Genomic DNA, 25,280 nt, shown 5'->3' on the forward strand with positions numbered 1-25,280 from the left:
TGCCCATTACTAAACCCAAGCCAACAGGATAAAGTGAATCTGTGGTGAGAACAAGCTTATGTTTCTATATAATTGACTTTTAAAACTAATCAAATACAAGTATCAGGATTTGTCTTACTCATATTCAAATGAATTTTGAGATGAAACTTTCTCAAGTTTCTAATGACAGATGAAATAAAATTTTTATAATGTCAGCTTTACTATGATAATACTATTTAAGGCTTCTTAGAAAAAATATAATCTGTGAAATATGAAAAAATACAAATATTGGTTTAAAATGCCCCAATAAATGGTGTGGGGGGGGGAGGAGAGCAATGGTTGTATAAGGCTATTTAAAAAATTGTGGTAAAATATGTACTGCAATAAGTTATGCCTCGTGCTAATTCACGTATCATACTGGAGAGACTGCTGTAGTACATAGAACAAAGGACACATCAGTTCCTTGTAGTGAAGGAGGGAAGAATTTCCATGTAACTACAGATTCCCAATAAAGTAAGTCACAGTAACTGCAACTTGCTGAAGTGTAAACACCGGTATTTTAACAAACATGAAATACAGTCTTCTTTAGAAAACTCAAACTTCCATTCAGAAATAAAGCAAGAAAGAAACCCATTATGTGATAGTACAATTGTAGTCTCTATGTACAAAATAACTGATCAGTACTCTTCTAAAGTGTAAAGTTATGGAATTCAAGGAAAGACTGAAGAAATGTTACAGATAGAGGAAACTAAGAAGACTTGATAACTAAGAGCAATGTGGAATCCTGGATTGGATATGGAAAGGGAAAAGGACAATGGTACAAAAACTAGTAAAATCCAAATAAAGGCTGTAATTTAGTTAACAGTATTGTACTAGTGTTAATATCTTGGTTTTGATAACTGTTCTATAATTATATAAGATATTAACACTAGCGGAAGTTGGGTGAATGATATACAGGAATTTTTGACTATTTTTGCAACTTTTCTGTCAATTTGAAAATGATTTCACAATAAAAAGCTGAAGAGAATTATAGTCTCTGGACTTTTAGGGGCACCTGAAATTATTAGGCCAGATAATCAGGAACAGCAATAATAAATTGAAGTTGTAAGTCAGTCTGATCCTTTAATAAGCCTTCAGCATTCATAAAGAAGAAAAAGTATAATAATTATATAGTTGGCGCCTCTACTAACCATTTCTCTCTTGCACCTTCATTGCCATACTTACTTTACATTCTTTTCCTCCTAGATCCATCCTCCCAACCCTTTTAACTTTATCTTCTGGGACAGATTTTACATAGGAAGGCTCTCCTAACATTTACATGTTCTCAAATAATCATCAGCTTCAACTGTTGCCAAATCAATGTTTATAGTCGAGACTGTTCTCTGAGCTTCGACAATACATACACTGGCTTACTGGATATCCCCACTTCCAAAGGCAGCTGAAATTAGGCATGTATCTAGCTAAACCTTTATTTCACTTATTTACCCAAGTCAGAAATATAGAATTCAGCCTAGACTTGTCCTCAATCACCTCCAGTCCCTGCTCCTAAGCAGTATATTAGTCTATATCATAGTATAAGATCCAGTACATTCCATTTACTAAAGTCTGAAGTTGAAATCCAGCCATCTCTATCATTGATAGAAACAGTTAAGTTGTACCCTAAAAAGCCAAAAAGAGATTGCAGAAAGTGGTTATTGGTGAATTCAGGACATTTTCAGTGGTAAAAATGCTTTTTTTTTGTCTTAAAAGACAAAGTGCTCGTTCCGATACACATATACTAAAATTGGGAGATACAGAGATTACTATAGGCCCTGTGCAAGAATGACATGCAAATTTGGGAAGCATTACATATTTTTAGAAATTATACCAATTCCCTACAATCTCTTTCCAAGGACAGAAGTAGAGGAAATAATTCCTAACTCATTCCATGTGGCCAGAATTACCCTAATACCAAAACCAAAGATATTGTAAGAAAAGAAAATTATAGACCACTATTTCTCATGAACACAGATGTAAAATTCTCAATAAAATATTAGTAAATTGAATCCAACAGTGTTAAAAATAATTATAAACCATAATCAATTGGGATTTATTCCATTTATGGCTGGTTCAACATTCAAAAATCATTTAATGTAAATCATCACATCAGTAAGCTAAAGAAAAATCACATGATCATATCAATAGATATAGAAAAAACATTTGACAAAACAACATCCATCCATGATAAAAAAAAACCTCCTCGTAAACTAAGAATAGAGAGGAACATACTCAATTTGACAAATATCTTTAAAAAACCTATTACTAACATCATAATTAACAAGACAGTATGGATGAAAGAATAGACAAATAGATCAAAAGAACAGTGAGCCAGAAATAGTGCCACATAAATATAGTCAACTGATATTTGACAGAAGAGCAAAGACAACACAATGGAGCAAAGGCAGTCTTTTCAGCAAATGGTGCTAGAACAGTGAACATCCACTTACAAAAAAATGAATCTAGACACAGACCTCACACTTGTCACAAAAATTAACTCAAAATATATCTAGGTCTAAATGTAAAACACATAAATATGAAATTCCTGTAAGATAACACAGGAGAAAATCTGGATGACTTTGAATTTGTTGTGACTTTTTAGATACAATACCAAAGGCAAGATCCATGAAAGAAATAATTGGTAAGCTGGATTTCATTAAGATAAAAAAATTCTCATCTTCAAAAGGCATTGTGAATAGAATGAAAAGACAAGCCACAGACTGGGAGAAAATACTTACAAAAGACATCTGATAAAGGACCGTTACCCAAAATACACAAAGAACTTTTAAAACTCAACAATCAGAAAATGAAGAAACCAAATAAGAAATGGGCCAAGAATCTTAACAGATGAACAGATGCCTTATCAGAGAAGCTACACAGGTGGAAAATTAACATATGAAAAGTTCTCCATATCGTATGTCATTATGGAAATGCAAATTAATACAACACTGAGATACCAGTGCACTCATAAGAATGGTCAAAATCCAGAACACTGAGAACACCAAATGTTGACAAAGATGTGGAGCAAGAGGCATTCACATTTATTATTGGTGGGCAAGCAATATGGGACTGCCATTTTGGAAGACAATTTGTCAGTTTCTTACAAAACTGAATATGCTCTTACTACCCTACAACACAACAACTATGCTTCTTGGTATTTACCCAAGGAATTGAAAACTTATGTCCATACAAAAGCCTGCACACAGATGTTCATAGCAGCTTTATTCATAATTGCCCAAACTTGGAAGCAACCAAGATGTTCTTTGGTAGGTGACCAGGCAAATAAACTGTGGTACATTCAGACAATGGAATATTATTCAGCACTAAAAAGAAAGCACTAAAAAGAGCTGTCAAGCTATGGAAAGACAATGGAGGAAACTTAAATGCAGATTAATAACTGAAAGAAACGAATCTGAAAAGGCTACCTATTGAACTACTGCAACTATATGACATTCTGGAAAAGGGAGAGTAAAAAGATGAGGATTGCCCGGGGTTCAAGGGAGGAAGGAATGAATAAGCAGAGCAGAGATGTTGCATAACTGTGAAACTATTCTGTATGATATTATAATGGTGGATACATGTCATTATACATCTGTCAAAAACCTATAGAATGTACAACACCAAGAGTGAAAGGCAATGTAAACTATGGACTCTGGGTGGTAATGGTGGTCACTGTTCATCAACTGTAACAAATGTACCACCCTGGTGAAGGATGGTGATAATGGGTAGGCTATGTACATATCAGAGGCAGAGGGTACATGGATAATCTTTGTGCATTCTGCTGAATTTTGCTATAAACCTAAAACTGCTCTAAAGAAAAGAAACCTATTTTTTAAAAAAATGAAAGAAACAAGGTACTGTATACTGATATTTCTATCACCCATGTGACTACTCATTCATGTATTATGGATTTAGAAAATAACACCACAAGGATGAGTTAATTCTTTTTGCCATTCTTAAGTTCTGCAAAGAAAAGAAAGTTCTTGTTGACTGGAAGGAAAAAAATACCAGAGTATCATTCCATAGTTGGTGAAAAGTTCTATAAACTTGGAAGGTAAAATTCCAATTCCAATAGGACCTAGCAGAAATAAAAACCAGCCAAGTTCTTCATTACACAAACAAAGAAAATAGATAAAGTCAGAGGAAATGTTTTAAACACATATTTAGATACACTGTTTGCTGATTTGGCCATACCATGATCAGAAAGTCAACTCAAAAGAATGAGGGATGGTGGAGCATCTAAATTAACCTAGAAACTTAAAGATCTCAATTACTTCTATATAAAATAAGATTAATGTTCTTTGTTATTCCTTATTAAAATTCAAAAACTAAACTTGATTAAGTGCTTTAGTCTTCACTTTTAATGAGCAAAAGTGGTAAAAAGTGAAAATAAGTAAAACATTTAACCAAATTTAATTTAATTGTTTCAGCATATGAACTTTCTTGTAAACATGATTTGGATCTTTTGCTGAATGTCACAGTAACACCAAATCTCTCATTTTGGGAAATAATATCATCCAGAAGTGGAGTTAGAAGTAAACTTTTATGAACTATTATACAGTTACTTTGCCTTATTAGAGCAAGCTATTGTATAACTATAGTTGAGCCCAGTGAGATTTTTGTTTTTCATTAAGTAATAAGGAAATGCCAGAATTGGTGGTCATCACAGCTGTTAGCAGAGTTAGGGAGAATTCTGAGGTATCTCTAATCACGCAATTCTCTGCAGGTTTGTTATATACTACATTATCATATGCTGGGTTCCTCCTTGAGAACATCTATCCTCCAGGGCCACCAGGGCATGTTCCAGGCAGACCTGCTTTGGGAGGATTTCCTTGCATAGAATCAGTGAATCAAAAGACTCTTAAAGCTGTAAAACCTTACAGATCAAAAGTGACATCATAGGAAAAAGTACAATCTCATAAGATACTATTCAACTCTCGCACTTGTGCTGTTGATTAAAACATGGAATAAAATAAACAAAAATAATCCAGAAGAATCATTCCTTCTCATCACAAGTGTTAGGGTTGCTATATATGTGTAAATATAGGGTTGTCTCATTTTTCCAATGCAGGATAAATAACAGGCCATGGATGAACTTGACAAAAGCTACTATTTGTTCACAATTTATCCTAACCCTCCATTTTTCCTAATGGAAGTAAGTTTCCTGGGCTTTATAATAATAATACAGCAAGACACAATGTTTACAGTGTTTTGCCAACAACTGAAACAAACAAATACTCCCCCAAATCTGCACTGGCTATGTAGACAAAAGAAATCCATTACTTTAGACTTCCAAAGCTAATTTATTGGACTAATGGGGACTAGACTCTGACTTGGATATTTTAGCATTTGCAGGTCCCTTGTGAGATAAAATGTTTCAGCATATATTTTTAGTCATGAGTTATTTTTAATAGCATTGCCTTTAAATCACTTTTCCTTAAAAAAAGAAAAAGAACAAAACCCCCTCTGCATTTCTAACTTTCTCTAATTGAATTATGCAATTTGATTATGAAGCCATGGTTTAGTTTACCTCACCCAACTTTTATCATTTTGCATTTTCATTCTCACAAATCCAAATTGGCTGATTACTGAACATGTTCTAATTACTCTCCGGAGACTGTGGTAGCCAGGGCTTTTAAGATTGTTCACTGTTTGGCCGGGAAACAGGCTTCCTCTTGTAGTGCCTGATCTGTTATTGATTTAAAAACTGACCTAAACGGCTTTTTGTTCTGCGCTCTTTGAAGTGCATTTGCTGTTCTAGCCTTCTGGAGCTTTTCTGTTAGACATCCCGAAGATCATGCCATATTCTTCACTGTATAGTTTGTACAGTCGGAAACAATGGAATATTGGCTTATTAACCTGCTCTCACCTCCAAAAGAGGGCCTGGAATTTAAAACACTTTCAAAAAATCACACCGCTGTTTCTGTCTTGAACCTTGAGGCAGGTCAGTTTGGTTCCCAGTCCACATGAAGCCTTCCTTCCTGGCCTTGGCACTGGAGTTCTGCCTGTCTCCTAGATTATGTATACTCTTCTGAGCCTAAGTGCTATCCACGCCTCATAGTCATCTCCACCTTCCACAGTACCCAGCTCAGGTGGGCTCTCAGGAGTTACTCAATGCAAAATAATAACAGATTTGTGATTATTCTATTTATAACTACTTCCAAATAACTATAATTTTTTATTTGTAAATAATAACATGTTTATGAAATAACAACAAATTCAGGAATAAGTAACCTCAAAGGATGGAAGTTCAGATTATAATCAGTAAAATCTTGCTCTGGTATCTAGTTTTATGATCCTTGGAAATGGCATCAGAAAGTAATTCTACACTGATAGTTGCAGGTCCTCTTAAAAAGATAAAAAATAATTCAATGAGTAATCTTTTCCCTAAGAATCAACTGCGCATTTTGGTGGAATGGCAGCAGAGAAAGGCCTGAGTTCCAAAGGCTTGGTTATGTTTCCTAATCCTTTTCAATGTAAAGGATTTTGCACAGCTTTAAACTTGCCATGGCACTCTTAGAAGAGGGAGGTCCAAGTTCCCACACTCTTTGATAACTAAAAGGAGAGGGCACATGTGGCTGGCTAGTGGGCAAGGAGAGCACTAATAAAGGAGGTCCCTCCAGGAGGGAGTTCAAGGGTCCATGGGAGATAGGGCCAGAAGCCTTACTTTATGGACCTTAAAGTGCTCACAATCTAATTTGGTGAAGGAGAAAATTAATAGAAATGAGATGACCAGAGAGCAATTAAATGCTAACCTTTAAGTTCAAGAGGAGGTCACAGGAGAGAAAAGTCTGGATGGATTGACATTGCAAGGCAAAGCACTGAAGAAGCTTCTAGAACCACAAGGAAATAAATTGTGTGAGAATCAGGCCCGTGTTGATGAGCTTCTTCTTGAGAGGCAGACTCAGAAGGACATTTCTGAACAGTGGCCCAGCAGGTGGCCCAGCAGGGGAGGTGAGATTCATTGGTAAATCCCAACAACTGCTTTTGGAAAGGCTGGAATCTGTCACTAAAACACAAGAGGGCCAGAAAAGAAAGAATTGAGAAGCAAATAATCCTTGGCTGTTTTCATGCCTGAAGGGCTCACTGTGGCATGCAAACAGTTAGACATACCACACCATCCAAGCTGGGCACTGTACAGACATTCCTTGGCTTAAGTTAAAAAGTATTCATTAACTCCTTGTTAGCCTCTCCATTTCTGGAAGAGGAAATTTAACCTAGTGACGAAGGAGCAAAGGAAGACATAGGAACCTACCATGGAGACTGCTTATGCACATACTAGTTATGCTCAGTAAGGCTATGAGGTAGGCATTATGTGCTATAGATGAGGGAAAAAAAAGTTTATGGAGAAGAAATAGCTCACTTAAGCTTGCCCAAATATTAGAATAGCAGATATAGATTATGAACCATAGTAGCCATGTTGCCCAAGCACATTTCTTCCAATCTATGTAGAGAATAAATATTTGGTTACCCTTAGAAAGGAGAGAAATCTGGTTTATTTGTAGTGTGGTCTAGAGCTAAGTATGAAGCTAGGTGGAAGAAAAAGTATATCTTTTTGGTCTATGCTTTGTTATTAGTTCTAAAACTCTGGACCAGGCATTCCCTGTCTAGCACTATTATCTAAACTTTAAAAAGAGGATGTGGGATTAAATTATTGCTAAAGTACTTTCTGTATAAGTTTATGATTCTAAGTGTACAAGTGGATCCCCATCAGAGAATGACTAAAATGACTGTTCTAATAAAGAGTAAGGAGAATATGAGATACACACTGACTTTTGTATCTAGACATCTACCAAGATAGAAATAACCTAATAAATGGTACCTATTCTGCTACTTAAGAACTGGCAGCTCTAGGATTGAAGAGGAAAGGTTTAGGGACGGCAGGTTTGTCTTGCTACATTGCATAATAATAAGCCCACTGCCTGTTATATGGCTTACATTTAGTCCTTCAGGACAAGTAAGGGGCCTACAAGCTACCCTTTACATTGTTACTGCCCATTAAGGTCCCCAGGAAAGGCATGAGCTTGGACACAAACAAAGTCCACCAAGAGAACCTACACAAATGAAACCACTAGAGGTAAGACACTACAGAAAGTGTGTATTGCAGGTGGGATAGTCAATACTCAGTTCTGGCTGATAACCACCCTGTAGTATTGTGCCCTTCCAATTTTTCTAAAAGAGCCAGAAATTCAGTTTTTTGTGCAATGCAAAATATCTTCAACAACTATGTGGTTGAAATACTGTCCACCTATGTGAACCACACAAAACCTGCTTGTATCCCCTGCAGCCCAAGGATCATCAGTATGCTGCAGAATTAGCTAATAAAAGAAAAGGCAGGAGGCCTGATAAGTGATACATAGAAATTAAAATAAAGGCTTATTCAAGAAGACAAATAAAACACATTAAAGAAGACCTTATCCAATTCACATTTGAATGAAGTCCATCAGTAATCCATAAACTTTATCACATCAAACTCCCATTAATGTGTGTAGTTTTTGCTATGCCTGTTTCCTATAGTCAACAGCAAGAAAGCCCTTAAAACAAAGGTGAATGTGTTGGGTTCAGGGACAGAAAAAATTGGGAGAATTGTTTAAGATTAAAATTACATTCTGTTTCCCAGTAGACTTAAGGAAAGAAGAATTCCTTTAGCAGAAGCTGATCCAGGCAACTGGAAAGGACTGGAGATTAATGGGCTAATCCTGAGGGCCTTCATAAAGAAAGTAAGGGGGGAGATGACATCATGGAGAAAATGCAAACAGGACCTCCAATGTCAATTCCAATGAAAGGGCAGAGGTGTGAGAGGAAAAGGTAGGAAGAGAACAAAATATGAAAAGAATGTGAAGAGAGAAGGCCACTGTACAGGGCAGGGCGGGAGAAGCGTAACTGAGCTTTTGAATGTGTGTGTATGGGCAATGTTCCTCATGTGAACCACAGGAGCCCCAGAAAGTCTTTAAGAGCTAAGTCAGCATCATTACTTAAAAAATACATTTTGGGCATCCACTCTACCTATGATACGATGACGTGCAGGAGCTCCAAGGTGCATTAAGTGATTCAGGCAGGAGGCAAGGAGCTAGTGGTTTTAAATAGTAGGAAATCACCTTCCTGGCAGAGAAAAGTGGCCTCATTGAAAGCAAGTGGATCTAACATCTGTGCTGCTTCTATTGTGACTTATTATTCCCATTTGATAGGGAGGAAAAGCTAAGCTCCAAGAGGCTAACTGATTAGCTTCAAGTCACACGACTACTTATTGACAATGCTGAGTAAACCCCAAACCTCCTGATTCCCAGTATGGCATTTTTATTCTCCTTTACAACGAAGATGTAACAAATGCAAACCAGAGAAAACAATACTTTGGAAATTTTAAGAGAAGGTATAAAGCAAAGACTTGGGGAATTCTGTATTACAAAAACGGGGAACTCTTCTTCTGTGACCTGAAGACTAAGTTTGCCATACATAAGCCCCACATGGTTCTCACAGAGGAGGGAACCCACCCCTCTACCCACTCCCAGACTCGACCCTGATCCAGTTCTACTGTACACCACTGGTCATGAGTGGTAAGGAATTTTTTCCTCCCTGTGTGACTTCACAGAGATGAATGAATCATGGCTCCTTGAAAAGCTGAAACAGGAAAGCTGGCTTTGTAACAATAAAAGAGCAACAGATCAAGTCCTCTGAGCCCTTGGGACTGTTTTCACTAATAAGACTTATCTACAAAATAATGTATTGTATAAGCAAATCTTTTGCAAAATAGCACCTGGAGCTTTGAAAATGTGGACACAACTGGTTTGAGCATGTGACACCTGTCTTTAGAAAAAAGTAGTTATTTAGCCCATAAGAACAACCCTATTTTTACAAACTGTCAGCTTTAAACATTTTTTAAAAAACTGCTTTGTCAAAGCTTTGTATAAATGGCTTAAATGTGAAATCAGGAAAACCAAATATGCAAAATGATATTCTGCTAACAAATGGAATTTGCTGCCCTATGCAATTCTACAGCTGATCCCACGGCAGATTTCATTCTTTATGGCAGAATATGGAAATTTTGACATCATAGACATATGAAACTTATAAATCTGATATTCACATTTCTTAAAAGGAATGATCAGTTACAACATGTTCTTTCTGTAATTCAAAAGTCTTATCAGCAGGGAACTTCTTGCTATTTTTAAGAGTGTGTAACACTTCTCACCTTCAAGCTCTCTAACCTGTTTCAAATTGGATCCATTTACTCCTCTAAAAAATAATGCTAAAATATCTTTTTCTGTAAGCTATCACAATGTTTAAAATTTGTAAGGTATTTACTTATTCCTTTTAATAAATTTATAATGTCATAGTTTCCTCATTCCCAGGCATAAGGTCCTTTTGAAGAATGTTTTTATAATTATTTGCCCATATGTGCCTTAGAGAAAATCAGAGTCTGCCCTTTTGTCCCTATGGAAAAGGCTCCATGGAAGGTGGGAAGCACTTGGTTTATAGCACTTATAAAATGCTACCCTGGTAAAAGTGGAATGTCAAGTCTCAGGCTCCATGCAGAGAAGTGATAAGCTTTCTGCAGCTAATTTAACATCACACATATATCTAACACTAGGAAAAGAAACCCAGTGATTAGGAGGTTTCACTGGTCATATTCATGGTCATATATTCATGGTACAAAAAACAAGAATTATACCAGGAGACCAGGGGAAAGAGAAATCATCAAAAAGCAAAGTACCCAAAAGGAAATGCTAGCCTAAAAAAAGGTACATGTTACCAAATGACTTGTGGGGAGGGAAACAAACTCAAAAGACAGACTATAAAGACAATGGCTTTTAGAGGCTGTTAGAAAGACATTGGCTAGGTTTCAATCTTTATTTAAAATAAAATAAAAACCCTAAGTGGTTCCATGATACTCAGGCATTAAAGTAAAGCAACTATGGATGAATATGTTTTGGAACCTCATATAGGTGGAGGTTGCCCAACACTGTGAATATACTAAGTGCCACTGAATTGTTCCCTTTAAAATGGTTAATTTTGGTTATTTTAACTAATATTAATTATATAATTCACATTAATAACAGTTACGTGAATTTCATCTCAATACAAAAAATATAAAGTAAAGCAGACGTATTCTGCTTAGGATGAAGGAAAAACTTTGGCCATTTCCTTTTGATTGCTTTCACAAAGACAATATTCAACACTTTAGAAATGTACTATAAAAAAATCCTTAGGTGAATTCCAGGGGTTAATTCAGTGGGTACCAAAGTTAACCAAGGAGCAGTTATGCAATGTTTTTTTGTTTTTGTTTTTGACCCAGTTTAAAAGTTCTAAGCAGCTATTACTGTTTTAATAGCTTCTCTGACTCTTCCCTTTCTATCTCCCTCCTACCCAATTTCTCTACTTCAATCTTCAATATTACTGAACTCCTACATGCCCCTAAGCACTTAACTGGCTGTCAGGATTACCAAGATGAGTTAATACCTCTTACCTTTCCTCAAGGAGTCCACCTTCTGCATCCGAATTTCGAAAACTCTCCAAGCTACCTCCACACCAACTCCAGTTCTAGGTTTCTCCAAATCCTAAATGATCCCACTTGACTGGACTACAGCAGCCTTCCTAAGCTCTCCCATTCTGTACTTAATATATTATTTGTGTTCTGTTTGTGCTCTCTTCATTTCCTTTTTCCCTCAGATCAAAGGGAAATTTTTGAAATTGTAAAGAAACACAGCAATTCATTGATTTTTCAGATGCTATTAAAATAGAGCTATGCTGATTCACATGGAACTTTAAAATGGGCACTGGAAGGCTGTGAAACTAGGACTGGTTCTAGGAGTCACTTACCCATTTAAGTTTAAGATCATTTCAGATTTCCTACCCTCTGTTTCACTTAGCCCCCAGTGCCTGCTACCACCTTTCCCACAAAGCCAGGTCTCTCCAAGTTCATTGCCTCTGACCACACATGAGTTCTTTCTTTGAAAGCAGCTTTGTTTCCATCACACTTCCCTTATTCTTATCCTCTCACAACTGAATTCCTTTTCCCACAACTTTCATTTTTGTTTTTATTGTAGCTACACTGTTATCCTTAAAAAAATATATATGCTGGCTTTCACCTGGGAAGGAAGAGGTTCCACCAGGCCTAGATCTCACATGCGTCTGTGATGAGCTGGCACAGTGACAACTCAGAGAGTGACGCAGGCACAGTGAAATGAGAGAGAAAACGGTAGGCAAAGCCACATTGGCTTCTGCTGAGAGGAAAAATGTAATGTTTGCCAAGTGGAAAAAGGATCTACTTAGAAAGGAAAGAAAAACCATTTTCATGCTTTGGAGAGTCCCCCATATGGAGAAAAAATAAAAACAATTCAAAGCAACCCCTGATTATATATAGCCTAACTCTGACACTGAGTTTGTTCTGAGGTCATTCAAAATGAGAAACAGAAGCCATAACATTTAAGTTAAATACCTCATTTGTAGAGGGAGCAGCTATAGGTTGTCACCCAGTCAATATATCAGGGGCATAGCTGGTAATTTCACCATACAGCTGAGAAAAGCAATTTGTCAGTGATAAGAAACCAGATATGTGGGAGGACTTTTACATAAAATCACTTCTCATAGTGGACTCTGACCTTCATCAGACTTACTAAATGCACCTACAATACAGAGCTCGTTCTTCTGTACCTTTATGAAGGTTGCCAAATTTACAGTGCATGTATGGAGGGGAAATACAAGCTGGGAAAATGTAAATGTAATACTGGCATTATTTTAATGTGCTATGGAGGACTGGTCAACAGAGGAACAAGAACTAAACTTAAATGGCTCCCAAGTATGATTTCATTAATCTTGGAAAACATGAAGCAGTGGACAGTGGACAATTGTGGTCTAATTGTTTCTTACTTGACTTGGCTTGAAAAATCTTACTCATACTTAATTCCATTTAAAGATCAGCATTTTGGGTCAGCTGACCTTTTCTTTGTCAAGTTAAGTTTCCTTTGAACATGGTATAAAGGTTTGGGATCACCAAAAAACACAATACCAGATGAAGGTCATTATACAAAGCATCAAACCAATAGCAATTAAGGAGAAAAACAAAGTTCCTGTAAGGGTTCTGGCATATCAACAAGAAGTTAATTGCCTTCCTAATGTTTCAAACACATGTCAATCAATAGGCCAATAAAAATTGTATATACTATGCAAACAGTAGTAATCCCAGTGACACCCAGTTTGTGGCTCACCACAGAAAATACCTAATTAAAAAATTCACCATATCCTACTTATGGACAATGACCTACTATCCATGTCATCAAGTTACTACTGCTATGAACTTAGACATTTCACAACTTCAACTGGGTATGGAACATGGAAAAAATAATGACTAAGTAAAATAATGGCCTTCTTTCATACAAAGCGTGAGTGTACATGTAATAAATACATCTAAATTGTCATGGTGAATTAAACCAGCTTCAGCTTCAGGCAAAGAAGCACAGTAATACAGTTCATTTCTTTCCAATTTGTTATACACGCAGAATCTGAAATTTATTTTTTACTAGATTAAAAATTAAGTTAAATTTCATTTCTGAGTGCAGAGATCTTTCCTTAAATATTTCATTTAACAACAGCCAGGTTGGAATGAAGCCAGTAATCAAACACTGCAGACTCAGGAAACCCTTCTGGTTTTTCAGACTCTTAACAGAGCCTGAGGAGAGTACTAGTTTAGGGAGTGGGAGTCTTTGTTTTTGCGATGACTCATATCATCCGGTATTCATTCATTTATTTTTAAGTCATTCCACAAATATGTAGAAGGCACTTTTCTAGGAAGGGACCATGGGAAACACAAAAATACATGGCCTTCACCCTCAAGAACTTTACAGATCTTCTCTCCACCCTCCCCCCACCTCCAAACATAAGCAGTTCTCTTACTTCAGTTTAATGATCAGCAACCTCACGAATTCAACTTTCTTGAATAAAACTAATTTGTTTTCAGGGGAATATTTTCAAGATTGACCTACTCATTCAAAGACTGACTGAAAGACTCCTACTTTTAGGAAAAACTAATGACACAATCGTAGAGAAAGCTTCCAGTTTTGAGATGCAAACACTGAACTATAAGGAGTACTTAAATTCGTATTACTGTGGGAACAATGTGCGTATTACACAAGAAGAAAATGGGAATGGAAAGGATTATGAAGAGCCAAGATCACTGGGATTATTTACACTTGGTTTTAGAAGGGCTAATGAAATGTTCCATGTCTTGCAGCTATCAGTAGACCCATTAGACAGAAAATCAGCAAAGACAGAGAATTCAACATCATCCACCAATATGATCTAATAGATAATTACAGAACACTCCACACAACAGCAGAGTACACTTTTTAAATGCCCATGGAATATTCACCAAGACAGACAGTATTCGGGATCATAAAACAAACCTCAACATATTTGAAAAAAGCATATGTCCTGACTATAATGGAATCAAGCTAGAAATCAATAACAGAAAGATAATAGAAAAAAAAATCCCCAAATACTTGGAAATTAAACAAAGCACTCTAAGATTCATGGGTCAAAGAGGATGTCTCAAAGGACAGAAAAAAATACTTAGAACCAAATGAAAACACAACATATCTACACTTGCAGGATAAAGCTACAACAGTGCTGAAAGAGAAATTTACAGCACCAAATGCTTACATTAGGAGAGAGGAAAATTCTTAAATCAAGAACCTAAGCCCCTATGTAAAACAACTAGAAAAATAGTAAAATGAACTGAAAGCAACCATAAGAAAGGAAATAATAAAAAAAAGAGCAGAGAAAATAAAACAAAAAGCTGATTCTTTGAAGATCAACAAAACTGATTAACATCTAGCAAGACTGACATATATATAGAGAAACAAACTTGCCAGTATCAGGAATGAAACAGAGGATATAACAGATCTTAAGGCTATAAAAAGAAAAGGACAACAAAGAACAGTACAAACAACTCTATGCAAATAAGTTCAACAATTAAGATGAAATGGAATAATTCCTTGAAAACCACAAACTACTAAAATTCACCCTATGAGACAAATAATCTGAATAATCCTATAATTATTAAAGAAGTGTAATCTGTAACTAAAAAGCTTCTGAAAAAATCTCCAGGACCAGATCATTTAACTGGAGAATTTTACAAATTTTAAAGGAGAATTGACATTAATTCCGAACAATCTCTTCCAGAATATAAAAAGGATGAAAACACTTCCAAGTCATTCTATAAGGTTAGTATTACCTCAACATCAAAACCAAAGACAGGCCAAAACAGAAAGCTAAACACCAACATATGTCATGAAATCAACCTAAAAATTATGAATTATTGGTAAATAAAATCCATCTATATATAAAAAGAATTATAGATCACATTCAGGTGAGATTTATTCCGGGAATGCAAGCCTATTTCAAGGGTTGAAAACCACCTGTGTAATGCATCAACAGGCTAAAGAAAATCACATGATTGTAACAATGGTGCAAAAAAAGCAAGTGACAAAATTCATTTGTTGTTAGTAACATTAAGTTTTTCATTGGTAGCAAAATAGAAATAGAAGGTTGTGATGGTTAATTTTATGTGTCATTTTTGGCCACAGGGTACCCAGACATTTGGTCAAACATTACTCTGGGTATGTTGTTAGGGTGTTTTGGGGTGAGATTAATAAAAGACTGAGTAAAGAAGATTGCCCTCCCTAATGTAGTTGTCGTCCAATCAATTGAAGATGTGAATAGAACAAAAAGGCTGAGTAAAATCTGATCAACTGGTTATGGTTCAGATTTTCTGGAGCACCCTGAGAAGAGGAACTTTCTCAACTTGATAAAAAGCATCTATAAAAAAACCTACAGTTGACATACTTAGCGGTGAAGGAGGATGCTTTTCTCTTAAATTGGAAAGAAGATAAAGATGTCTGTTCTCACCAATCTTTTTTTTTGTATTAAGGTATGATTGACATACACTCTTATGAAGGTTTCACAAGAAAAACAATGTGGTTTACTACATTCACCCTTATTATTGAGCCCCCCATACCCATTACCCCATTGCAGTCACTGTCCATCAGTGTAGTAAGATGCCACATAGTCCCTACTAGTCTTCTCTGTGCTATACTGTCTTCCCTGTGTCCTCACCAATCTTAATCAAGATAATAATTTAAGTCCTAGCCAGTGCAATAAGATAAGAAAATGAAGCAATAAGGCTAGAAAGGAAGAAATAAAACTTTTCCTATTTGCATAAGACATGGCTGTCTAGAAAATCCTATATCTATTTAAAAAACACTGAAATTTTAATAAATGAGTTCAGCAACATCACAGGATATGAGATAAAAAACAAAGATCAGTTGTATTTCAATGTCAGCAACAATTAGAAACCAAATTTAACAACACAACACTACCTATGATTTATGATCATTCCAAAACAGTGAAATACCAAGATATCATTTTTTAAAAAGTATATATTCCATATGCTGAAAGTTATAAAACACTGATGAAAGAAATAAAAGATATAAATAAATGGAGACATAAAACATATCTACAGATTAGAGGATTCAGTATAGTAAAGATTTCAATTTTCCCAAAACAACTGATTTTATATATATATATATATATAATTCCTATCAAAATCTTGTGGTACATATAGATGAACTTACTCTAAAATTGATATGGAAAGGCAAAGGAACTAGAATAGCTAAAACAATTTGCAAAAGAAGAATAAAGTGGGAGAAATCACTCAACCTGAAGTTAAGACTTACAACATATAGCTATAGCAGACTTTCAGAGAAAAAGATGGTGAAATAGAAAGGCAAGGTGAAAGCCTTCTCCCTCATACACACCAAGGAAGCAACTACAGCAAAAACAATTAACCCTGAAAATGACCTGAAGATTGCAGGACAGACCATCTATATACCTGGTGAAGAAGAGAAGACCACATAGAGAAGTGAAGTGGCAGAGCCCCGAGTAGGGCCCTTCCCCCAGCCCAGCCCACAAGCAAGAGGGAGAGGAACAGAGCAAGGAGGGGAGAAGTGCTCAGGAACTCTACACATCTGGCCCTGGAGATCTGCTCTGGGAATATGAGTCCACATTGCATTGGGTGTTGATGATTGACAGGGCTGGACATCAGGGAGAGTTGGACCACTCTGGGAGGCTGAGACTCCAGCAGCTTGTGGAGGACAGGCATGCTCCATCAGTCCCATGGAGACCCAACACAAAGGCAGCAGTTTGAAAGATTTACCAGCAGAGGGAAGTGTGCCAGAAGGGCAAGGGTTGTAGGGAGCTCTCTCCACAGGAGAAAAGGCAGGTGGGAGATGCTTCTGAAAACCTATCTCAGCCCAACTGGTTGGGCACTTGCAGGAGCCAGTCCCCAATGCTCCATTCCTCTTGCTGGTGTCTCAGCTCCAAGACATTTCCCTGTGTGCCCACCTGCTCACTGGCCCAGAAACATAAGACTGCTCCCCAGCAGGCAGAAAGAGGCTGTCCCAGCTTTCTCTGCCCTGTCTCAGCTGAATTAGAGAGGTGCCTGTCGGAACCAGCTCCTAGTGCTCTTGCTGGGGGACTTGCTCCTGCTGCATAACCGGACACTGGTACCAGTGCATGCACCTGCCTCAGAGCCTTGGGACCACCCTGCCCACCCCATTAATCCAGCAGCCCCACCATTGCTGAAGGGCAGGTGGAGGATGGCTGTGCCCATATGATTCACAGAAATGCAGCTGCATGGCCAACAAATAACTACTGCTAACACAGATCAGTCACTGCCAGAAGACAGAAAGGTGGCCCCACCCACAGCCCACCAACAGCAATTGCAGCTCTACCACAAAGGAGAACAAGGCACAGGTGAGCAAAAGGTGTTTAGCTTCTGGGCACCACAGAAGCCTTCTTCATAAAGCTATTACTCTCTAGATCAGGAGGAAGAGTGGATCAATCTAATACAAAGGAAGAATCAAAGAAACCCTGACAAATGACGAGGCAGAGGAATATATTCCAAATGAAAGTACAGGATATGATACCAGAAAGAGGGCTAAGTAAAACAGAGATCACCAATCTTCCTTATAAAAATTTCAAAATAACAGCCATAAATATGCTCCCTGATCTGTGGAAAAGTATTGATGATCTCAGGGAGGAATTCAACCAAGAGAAAATTTGAAGAAGAGACATTCAGAGCTGAAAGAATACAGTAACTGAAATGAAAAATACAATGGAGGGAATGAATGCTAGATGGCTTAAAGTAAAGGTGACAATCAATGAGGTGGAAAACTAGAGAACAGGAAAACAATGAAGCTGAGGAATGAAGAGAAAAAAGAATCTCTAGAATCAAGAGAATGCTAAGAGAGCTGTGTTAAGAACTCCAAATGAAACAATATTTGAATAGGGGTACCAGGAGAAGAGGGAGACAAAGGGATAGAAAGTCTCTGAAAAAATAATTGATGAAAAATTCCCCAGTCTGGGGAAGGAGATAGACACCCAGGTCCTGGAAGCACAGAGAGTGCCTAGCAAAAGGAACCTCAGGAAGACAACACCAAGACATGTAATAATTAAAATGACAAAGATTATAGATAAAGACAGGGTAATGAAAGCTACTAGAGAGAGGCAAAAAAATTTCTTATAAAGGCAACCCCATAAGACTATCAGATTTTTCAGCAGCAACTTTACAGGCAAGAAGGGAGTGGCATGGAATATTTAATGTATTGAAACAGAAGGACCTTCAACCAAGAATCCTCTACCCAGCAAGGTTATCATTCAGAATTGAATGAGAGATTAAGTTTCCCAGATAAACAAAAGTTAAAAGAATTCACTATAACTAAACTAGCCCTACAGGATATGTTAAAGGGACTACATTGGATGGAAATGTTCTTAAGCCTAAATATTTTTCATCAGTGAAAATAAACTCACAGTAAAGAAGTAGACCAATTACTTACTGAGCAAATATGAAGTTAAAAAAAAGCAGTAAAATCAACTATACTCAAAATACAAAAAATGCAGATTATGACATCTAATACATAAAATGAGGAGTAGGAAAAAGAATAAAAAAGAAGTATGTTTAGACTGCATTGGAAATAGAACAACCAAATATAGACTGTTATATGTTTACACAACTATATATGAACCTTATAGTAACCTACATATAACACACAAAAAAAACTAAAAAAAAAAAAGAAATCCAATCACAACACTAAAGAAACCCATCAAATAACAAAGAGTCTAAGAGAGGAAGAAAGGATCAGAAAGGAACTACAAAAACAACCAGAAAACAATTAATAAAATGGCAGTAAGTACATATCTATCATAAACAACCTTAAATGTAAATGGACTGAATCCTCCAATCAAAAGACACAGGGTGGCAGAATGGATATAGAAACAAGACCCATATGCTAACTACATCAGACTCGTTTCAGACATATACAGACTAAAAGTAAAGGGATGGAAAAAGATATTTCATGCAAATAATAGGGAGAAAAAAATCAAGAGTTGCAGTACTTGTATCAGACAAAAAAGACTTCAAAACAAAGAAAGTAACAAGAGAGAAGACAGACACTGCATAATGATAAAGGGGTCAGTCCAGCAAGAGGATATAACCATTATAAATATCTATTCTCACAATATAGGGGCACCTAAATATGTAAAACAAATACTAGCAGAACTAAAGAGGAAAACAGATTGCAACACCTTCATTTTAGGAGACTTCAACACATCACTTACATCAATGGAGAGAACAACCAGACAGATCAACTATATATTTCCAAAATAAATAAGGAAACAAAGGCATTGAACCACACAACACACTAGATGAGATGAACTTAACAGACATCAACAGAACATTTCAAGTGCACATGGAACATTCTCCAGAACAGATCACATATTAGGACTCAAAAAGAACCTTGATAAATTAAAAAAGACGGAAATTGCATCAAGCATCTTTTCAGATCACAATGGTATGAAATTAGAAAAAATTACATGAAGAAAACAAAAGGATCCACAAAAACACAGAGGCTAAACAACGTGCTTCTAAATAATTAATGGACTGATGAACAAATCAAAGAAGAAATTAGCACATGGAGGCAAATGAAAACACGGATACAACAGTTCAAAATATGGGACACTGCAAAAGCAGTTTGAAGGTAGACATACATAGCAATACAGGCTTACCTCAAGAAACAAGAACAATCCCAAATAAACAGTCTAAAACCATAATTAAATAAACTAGAAAAAGAAGAACAAATGAAACTCAAGGTTAGTAGAAAGAGGGATATAATAAAGATAAGAGCAGAAAGAAAGAAAATAGAGAAGAATACAACATCAGAAAAAGAATCAGTGAAACCAAGAGCTAGTTCTTTGAGGAGATAAACAAAATAGACAAGCCCCAGTCAGATTTATCAAGAAAAAAAGAGAGGACATAAACAAAATCAGAAATGAAAAGGAACAGTTACAACTGACACCACAGAAATAAAAAGAATTATTAGAGAATTCTATGAAAAATTATATGCCAATAAGTTAGACAACCTAGAAGAAATGGATAAATTCCTAGAAATGTACAATCTTCTGAGACTGACCCAGAAAGAAAATGAAAATATGAACAGATCTATTACCAGTAATGAAATTTAACTGGTAATCCAAAAACTGCCAACAAAAAAAATTCCAGGGCCAGATGGCTTCACAGCTGAATTATACCAAGCATTTAAAGAGTTAATACCCATCTTTCTTAAAGTATTCCAAAAAATTGAAGAGAAGGGAATACTTCCAATCTCATTCTATGAGGCCAAGCATCACTCTAATACCAAAACCAGACAGACACCACAAAGAAGAAAATTACAGACCAATATCTCTGATGAACATAGATGCAAAAATCCTCAACAAAATGTTAGCAAAGTGAATTAAAAAATGTATCAAAAAGATCATCCATCATGACCAAGTGAAATTTATTCCAGAGATGCAAGGATGGCACAATATTCACAAATCAATCAATGTGATAAACCATATTGACAAAGAGAAGGTTAAAACCATGTGATCATCTCAATAGATGATGCAAAACCACTGACAAAATTCAACATCCATTAATGATAAAAACTCTCAACAAAACGGGTATAAAGGGAATGTATGTCAACATAATAAACGCCACTTATGACAAACCCACAGATTACCATCATACTCAATGGCAAAAAGCTGAAAACTTTTCTTCAAAGATCAGGAACAAGACAAGGATGTCCATTCTCACCACTTTTATTTAACACAGTGCTGGAGGTGATGGCATGGCATGGCATGGCAATCAGACAAGATAAAGAGAGAAAAGGCATCCAGATTGGTAAGGAAGAAGTAAAACTGTAACTATTTACAGATGACATGATACTGTATATAGAAAACTCCCAAGACTCCACAAAAAAACTATTAGAACTAATAAATGGATTCTACAAGGCTGCAGGATATAAAATTAATACACAGAAATCTGTTGCCTTCCTCTATTCTAACAATGAACTAGCAGAAAGAGAAATCAGGAGAACAATTCTATTTAAAAATTGTATCAAAAAGAATAAAATACCTAGAAATAAACCTAACCAAGGAGGTGAAAGACCTGGACTCTGAAAATTATAAGACACTCATGAGAGAAATTAAAGAAGACACAAATAAATGGAAATCTATCCCATGCTCATGGAAAGGAAGAATTAATATTGTTAAAATGGTCATCCTCCCTAAAGCAATCTACAGAGTCAATGCAATCCCTATCAAAATACCATGGGCATTTTTCAATGAATTAGAGCAAATAATCCTCAAATTCATATGACACCACAAAAGACCCCAATAACCAAGGCAATCCTGAGAAAGAAGAATAAAACAGGTATTACACTTCCTGACTTCAAGCTCCATTACAAAGCTACAGTAATCAAATAGTATGGTACTGGCACAAGAACAGATCAATGGACTAGAATAAAGAGCCCAGATATAAATCCATGTATATCTGGTCAATTAATGTATGATACACAAGCCATGAACAGAATGGGGAAAAGAGAGTGTCTTCAACAACTGGTGTTGGCAAAACTGGACAGCTGCATGTAAGAGAATGAAATTGGACTACTCTAACTCCATACATAAAGGTAAACTTGAAATGGATAAAGATCTAAATGTAAGTCATGAAGCCATAAAACTCTTAGAAGAAAACATAGGCAAAAATATCTTGAACTTAAGCATGAGCAATTTTTTCCAAACACATCTGGAAACAAAATAAAAAATGAACAACAAACTCAAAAGCTTCTATAGAAAAAAGGACACCATTAGCAGAACAAAAAGGCAACCTACAGTATGGCAGAATATATTTGTAAAGGGCTTACCTGATAAGGAGTTAACATCCCAAATATATAAAGAGCTCAACACCAAAACAAAACAAAACAAAACAACCCAATTAAAAAATGGGCAGAGGACCTGAACAGATATTTTTCCAAAGAAGAAATATGGATGGTCAACAGGTACAGGAGAGGATGATCCATATAGCTAATCAGGGAAGTGCAAATCAAAATCCCAATGAGATATCACCTCACAACAGTCAGAACGGGCACTATCCAAAAGACAAGAAATAATAAGTGTTGATGACCATGTCAAGAAATGGGATCCTACACTGTTGGTGGGAACATCACACCTAAGAACTAGTGATAATACCAAAAGCTAAAGAGAATTCAAAGAAACTGGATCTTTTCTTATACATCACTATTAAGATGCAAAATGGTACAGTCATTATGGTAAATAATTTAGCAGTTTCTTATTAAACCAAATCTGAACTTCCTATGAGATCCAGCAATCTCATTTATGAGTATTTACTTAGAAAAATGAAAACTTATGTCTATACAAAAACCTGTACATGAACATTCATAGCAGCTCTTAATAGCAGCAAAAAACTGAAAACAATTCAAATGTCCTTCAATGTGTGAATGCTTAAACAGACTGTGGCGCATCCATAAAATGCAATCCTGTTCAGCAATGAAATGGAATTATTAATGCATGCAAAAACTGAATGGCTCAAAATGGTATTATGCTTAGTGAAAAAAGCCAATCTCAAAAGGTTTCATATCGTATAATTCCATTTCTAGAACATACTTGAAATGGCAAACTGTAGAGATGAAAAACAGATTGGTGGCTGCTGATGGACAGGAATGGGGGGAATATAGGGAGTTGCTTTGCAGCGGCAGAACAGTTATGTACCTTGATTTTAATGGTGGTTACACAAATAAATACATGGATAAAACAGAACAGAAGTATACACATACACACACCAAAAATGAATACATATAAGAAATAGTGAAAACGTCTGTAATCTAGTTAACAATACTGTACTATTATAAAATTTCTGGTTTTGGTATTATACTACAGTTTTATAAGATGCCACAATTAGGGGAAGCTGGGTGGAGGGTTTATGAACCTCTTTGTTTTATTTCTGCAACTTCTTGGGACGTGTAATTATTTTAAAGTGAAAAACAGCTAAAAGAAAAAATGTGTTCAAATGATTTTTGAAGAATCTTGAGCAGCAGGACAAACTGTAACTGCAGAGATGGAAGAACTATTTCTGTTTTTCCCAATAGAATTACTCTTTCATGCCTACCTAATCTTTACTCCATTTCTCTTGAAGCTAACTAAACATAACCATCTTGAGAACATAGACAATATTTTATTCATCCTGTTCAGTGACTGCAGCAATACAGATCTTTTAAAAACTAATAAGTTAAGTTTTTAATTGAGCAAGTTAGCTAATTCTGGCAGCATCTGATACATTTCTAAAGACAAACAGTTATGCTCTCTGAATTTGGTCACTTAGATCTCTGGACTTTGGTCTCATCAATAGAATGGAAGTAAAGAGTACTATGTCAGAGGACTGTTACAGGAATTAAATGAGTTAATATATGGAAAGCACTTAGGATAGTGCCTGACACATATGCATAGTTCAGTAAGTGCTACTTTTCTAAAAGACTTAAAAAATATAACTTTAAGATAGATTCATTTGCATCAATCAAAATGCTAATAAAATATTTAAGAGGTCATTTCCTTTAGCATCTATTTAACTTCAATGAAAAGAAATTTGTTTGTGGGGATTATGAAGAAAAAAAGCCCAAAATGCCACTTACCAGTACCCATAACATTCAGCCTTGTAAAAATGGCTATCTTCCTACTACACTGACTTCCTAAGTTCCAGATCCTATTAATTTCTAATAATAATAAAATATTATATATAAAATGCCAATTAATAAAGATAGTCAAAATATTTCAACTTTAGGTACTTTATGTGACTCTGTTACTCAACTGACTTACTAATCTTTCACCCTTCTCAAAATTATTTTTTTCCACTCTCTCTTATCTACCTTTGCTGAAATGTTATTTCCACTTTGAAGCCTTTCCCAATGCCCCAGGAAGGATCTATCACACTATAACCACCTAGCTGAGGGCAAAACCGCTGTCTATTGTCCTTACTTTTATAACTCTCACCCACAGTATAAATCCTGTCACACAGCAGGGTCCTTGACAAATTATTTGAGAATGAATGAATCACTGACTTCCAATACTCTCATAGCATCTTCACTTACCATGATTAAGGCACTTGGCATATTGAGTTTAATTACTTTCCAATCTGTCTCCTCCACTAGAGTATAAGCTAGTCTTACTCATGTTTGAATGCAAGGTCCATATCTCACTCATGTTTATACTCCACGTAACTAGTGACTGGAACATTCATCAAGGATATGCTCTGAGAGGCTGCCATGGTGCTAGTCACTGTTCCATAACTACAATGAACAAGGCAGTCACAGTTTCTTACAGAATGTGTAGAGAAAATGGAAGTTGCTATGGCCAGGATCCTCACTTAACCCTAACCTACTTGATGATGTAAGTGGCCTCCTGCTAGGCTAATGCTTACACATCCATTGGCAATAAGCCAATATTGCCTGTGTTGCTATATAGAGAGCTTCCCCCAATGCTTGGAGCAGAGCAGAGGCTGGAGGCAAAGGCAGAGCCTAGAGCAGAGGCAGAGGCAGAGACACAGACTGAGATGGAAACAGGCTTGCTGCATGCACACCTGCTGGAGGCAGATATGATTCAACAGCTGGACCTGCCATCACGAGAATAAAGCTTGGTATAAACCCTTTTACCCTGCAACATGCCATTCTCATTTTTCAGTCCCACCAAATCTAGAGTGAACTTTCCCAGAGCTGGTTACACCCTCCAGCTGGGAGCTACAGAATGACAATAAACAAATACATGAACAGATCTTTTTTATTGGGATTAGTACTATGAAGAAAATAAAGCAGAGCAATGTGACAGAG

At 36.3% G+C, this 25,280-nt stretch overlaps 1 protein-coding gene and 1 non-coding gene across 2 annotated transcripts in view; one reads left to right on the forward strand and one right to left on the reverse strand.

Annotated features, from left to right (window-relative positions):
• The window catches only part of ALG14 (ALG14 UDP-N-acetylglucosaminyltransferase subunit), an 87,031-nt gene that overhangs the window by 24,435 nt on the left and 37,316 nt on the right, over nt 1-25,280 (reverse strand). The window lies entirely within an intron of this gene.
• Nucleotides 1,734-1,835, forward strand: LOC118968339 (U6 spliceosomal RNA). The gene has a single exon (XR_005055960.1). It is a non-coding gene; the product is annotated as a U6 spliceosomal RNA (small nuclear RNA).

The sequence above is a fragment of the Manis javanica genome, chromosome 4 (genome assembly GCF_040802235.1).
Source record: "Manis javanica isolate MJ-LG chromosome 4, MJ_LKY, whole genome shotgun sequence".
Lineage (NCBI taxonomy): Eukaryota > Metazoa > Chordata > Mammalia > Pholidota > Manidae > Manis > Manis javanica.